Source organism: Microtus ochrogaster, chromosome 16 (assembly GCF_000317375.1).
Source record: "Microtus ochrogaster isolate Prairie Vole_2 chromosome 16, MicOch1.0, whole genome shotgun sequence".
Classification (NCBI taxonomy): Eukaryota; Metazoa; Chordata; class Mammalia; order Rodentia; family Cricetidae; genus Microtus; species Microtus ochrogaster.
This window is the reverse complement of record NC_022018.1, coordinates 58751754-58756280: the sequence shown is the minus strand read 5'-3', so window position 1 is coordinate 58756280 and position 4527 is coordinate 58751754.

Sequence of the window (4527 nt, the reverse complement as noted above, 5' to 3'; positions counted from 1 at the left end):
TGGGGGTTCAAGGTGAAGACCACAAAAGCAAAGTGGTCAGCCACTGACTCTTACCTCTACCTCAGACTAAAATGGGCAAGATCCTGCTTCCACAACTCCTCAGACTGAGGCTGAGACCTGAAATGAGGTTATTGCAGGACAATATATGAAACCGGAGATTTTCACATTAAGCAAAGTAAGCCAGGCTCAGAAAGAAATACATCTCATGGCTTCCCTCATTTGCAGAATCTAGACATAAGGGGTATGGTGGTTTAGTGTCGACTTGGCAGAGTCTAGGAGATGATCCTCTAGGCATTCCCCTTGGGGCATTAGCTTGTTTTAGTGAGGTGATAGGACCTGTCCACTGTGGGCGGCACTGCTCCCTGGCTGGGTCCTGACATAAGATGGAGCTGAGGAGCAGCGGCATCCACCCCTGACTCTCAGCTTCTGTCCTGCTGATGCAGTGTGCCTCTGTGACGTCCCCTGATGATGGACTCGTGACCCTGGAGGAACTGAAACAGACCCATTTCCTAAGTCACTTTAGTCAGCGTTCTATCACAGGAAGAGAAGAACTAAAACGAGAGTGTGCATTGAGAACCAAAGGATGTGAGCTGGGAGAAGACTCCACAGAAAGGAGCCAGAGGTCCACCCAGCGCTGGCAAGAAGGCACGAGGTCCCCTTCCTCTCGCTGCTCCTCCGCTAACACATAAAGACTCAGCGTATATCAGATGTGTCCTCCCATCGCCCCTTGTCCTGAGGGCTACACATCACGGCCGTCTCGTTTTTCAGCTAGAAAGTGCAGCACCATCAGGATAAAATCTTTTGAGGTCCACACAGTACCTGGGTGATGCAGCCGAGTTCCAGATACCTCCCCCCCGCCCCGTCCTCAAATCTAGAGCTAACATCTACATTGTGGCCCTCCTGGAAGAACTAGACGTCATCACCCCCAGTTGGGCTCCGGCAGCCGCCACTCACCTCCACTCTCTGCAGAACTCCGTAGGCCTAGTTCTCTTCTGTGACATGATTATCTCCATCTCCATCTCCCCATGTTGGGTTTTATAGCAGTCATTTTAATGCTCTGCATAATATTCCTTTGTTGGGCAGATGCTAAATTCCGGGATTTAGTGTTCTCTCCCTGAGGATGTTGGGAGAACGTCTATGGACCCCTGCTGATTCCCCTGCAATTCTCCCTGGATGGCTAATTCCCTTCTCACTTCATTCTTTGAGTGAATGGTGCAGATTTCACTTGCAAATTGCCTCAGATGCCTTTCATAGTTGTAGGCATCTGTAAATTATGTGAACGTGTGCGTCACCAGAAAAATTCTTCCTAACATTTTGACCCTAAAAAAAATTCTAGTGGGGACGCCTGGGTAAATGCTTAAAACTTGTTCCCTGGGCCTCAGTGCCTTTGTCTACACAGGGATGAACCGACCTGCCTTGTAAGCTTCATCCACACGACTTATAATTCACACAGTAAGCTGGAAAGCATTGAGTAAGAACAGCGTTGGGAGTACCGCGTCATGCACAGACTTCTGAGGCACAGGTACTCGGTGCTATGAGCTACGCTTAGCTATCTTTCCCGAAGTCACAGAAAAAAGGCATGCCACTTCCATCCCCATCACCCAGAGAAACAGATGGGCAGAGTGTTGACTCAGCTTGTTTTCAACTCCATAGATAGTAGGAGACGAGTTAGGGTTCCGTGAGAACCCCGTCCTGATGATGTGTGTCTTCCCACAGTCTTCCAAGGGTACCCCAGATGACTTAGTCCTGAAATGTCCTTCTTGAATACATAAGTAACTCCTGTAACTCGAGAGCAAAAGGAGAGTAATTTGAGAAGGAACACGAGCAGACACATCCCCAGATAACACACGTAAATGGCCAATGGGTGTGAAGAATGGTCCAGTGTCCCCAGTTATTATGGCAACGGAGATGAAAACCATAACGAGAGAGCCCCTCACAGCTCTAGCATGGCCGTTGTCAACAAAACAGACTATGAGCGCTGGTGGGCTGTGGGGAGTGCGGAGAAGGTGGGGAGGCAGAACGGTGCCGCCCTGGGCAGTTCTATGTTGCTCTCGGTCTTGGGATCTTTGTAGAGCTGGGCTCCTGCAGCGTGATGCCTTTCAGGGGTTGACCAAGCTCTCTGTTGACTCTACATCTGGGAGTCTGAGGCCTTAAGATGTGAACCTGGGCGTATACAAGCTGTAGCTGTTCTTAAGGCATTGACCCTGAGAGAGAGTGGAGCTCCTCCCAAAGCTGGGTCAGGTACCCAGAGGCTGACTGAGAATGTGGCTGCGTTTCTCTTCTTGAAATAAACACAAAGCTTATGAAACAAAGATAAGGGATCTGGATAGCTTTTCCAAGTGGGGAGAGAGAGAGAGCGAGAGCGAGAGCAAGAGCGAGCGAGCGAGCGAGAGAGAGAGAGAGAGAGAGAGAGAGAGAGCGTGAGCAGCCTCCGCATGTTGGAGAGCCTGTGACTTAGCTACAGATGTGTGATGTCTTTATTGTTGATTTTGGGTTATTGTGGGAGGGGAAGATAGCATCAAGGCATAGACCCACGGTGGAGGGATAATATTGTTTTGAATTCTGATGCCTCAAAAAATACTGAGCAGGTCATTTACTCTCTCCAAACTTCAGGGTCTCTCCTCAGAAAGGGGCAATGGCGGCCTCTTCTGTAGGGGTCTAGGCAAGGGCCTTTACATCCCTCGAGGAGCTCTCGAACAGCATGTATTGTGAAGGAGACAGTTCTAAGCATGGTACAGATGTGGACTTGTTTAACCCTCTGGATGATCCCGGGGTACACGCTGTTTCAGACATTCTCGGTTGCTACTTTAGCTTCTCCGAGATTGTTATGTGTTTGATAACCGACAATGACTGCTTCAGCCTTTGGGGAATGGGAAGTCAGAACATTTCAGAAACAAGGATATTGGAATTTATTGGGAACCAGCTGCAGCCCAGAGGAGCCAAACCAAGATGAATTTTTGCTTGCTGCGTGGAACAGCCTGGCTCTAGTACTGTAGACACACTGAGATGTTTCCTGTTGAAACATCCTTCATAGAGTATGCCTGACTCAGTCCCTGATGTGTCCCCAGAAGCATCTGGCTGGACACAATAAGCCAGCTTAGTAGCTCCTGGTCTAATGGTTAGGGGACGATCCCAAGGTCCCTTCCCCCAATGCTGCCTGGTTCTCCTCTCCCAAGCCATTGTCACCTCTTACCAGTCATTTGTCCCAGGAAGAAATTCTCCCAGGATTTCTGGCCACCTTGTTGGTTGACTGGAGGGCAGAGAGACTGGATTGAGATGCAACCTCACAAGACCTCAACAGACACCTTCCAAGAGTTATCACCATTAGAAGTGAGAAGAACCCCAGTTCTCAGAGGAGAGAGGATCAGACGCTGGTCCTGGAAGCAAACCTTATTTTATTCTTCCAGGATGACAGGCTTCACGATCGTCGTGAGTGTGAGTCACACTAAGTTAGTACATTTCACTTTCTGAGCCACAGTTGCCCAGGTCTTTCGCTGTGCACAGTCATTGAGAACAGCCGAGTACCTTGCCCAGTAGATCATATGCTTTATAGGAACAGATACTGAACCCCTGGAGAAGAAAGAACACACACACACACACACACACACACACACACACACATGTCTATGCGTTAGTAAAAATTTATTTATATCAAATAACTTTGTATTCTGATGTTGACAAGTTGAGGCAAGTGAGGGGCACCACAAATCTCTGTGAGAAATGGCACAGATGCAGCCAATGTTCTTAGTTCAAATCCTGACTCTTTCCTTGACCTGGTGACTTGGGATGAATGATACTGTGGTTTGGATGTCTCCCCAAAAGTTTGAGTCCTGGAAGTCTGGTGCCCACTGAAGTAATTTTGAGAGGGCACAGCTGTAAGAGGCAGGGTCTACTGGGAGGTAACTAGGTTCCTGGGGTCAAAAAAAAAAAGAAAAAAAAAAGAAAACCCTCTTAATGGATGAATGCTCAAGCAAATGGGTTGTCAGAAAGTAAGGTCACCCTCTGCACATGGATTTTCTGCACTACGGATTTCCTTTCCATGTGTCCCCTGTATTTTGACGTAGATGGGAGCCCTCACCAGAAACCAAACGGATGTGGGCACTCAATTCTGCACTTTCAGCCTCCAAAACAAAGTTAACGAAACTCATTTTCTTTATACATTGCCCAGTCTCAGGTAGAATGGGCTAATACAATGGTTCATACAACTTGGGACTCAATGTTTTCATCCAATTAAGGAGACCTACTACCACGCCCACTTCTCAGTGGTTTGCCATGAGGCTGGCATCAGATAGCATGAGGGTGGCTTTGACATGTGTGCATTCTCTTGCCATGTTGTCTGCTACTGGCAGGATTATTTTCCTCTTTCATTATGACTTTGGACCCCTCTGCTTTGACCCGTGTATCAGCTACTAGAGTTCTGGCATGTCTTCCCTTTTCTTTGTGCTGAGGTCAGGCATCCCTGCGCTAGGTCACCCATTCACTGTGGCTCTGAAGAGATGAAAGCAAGAAGACGTGTGTGTGTGTGTG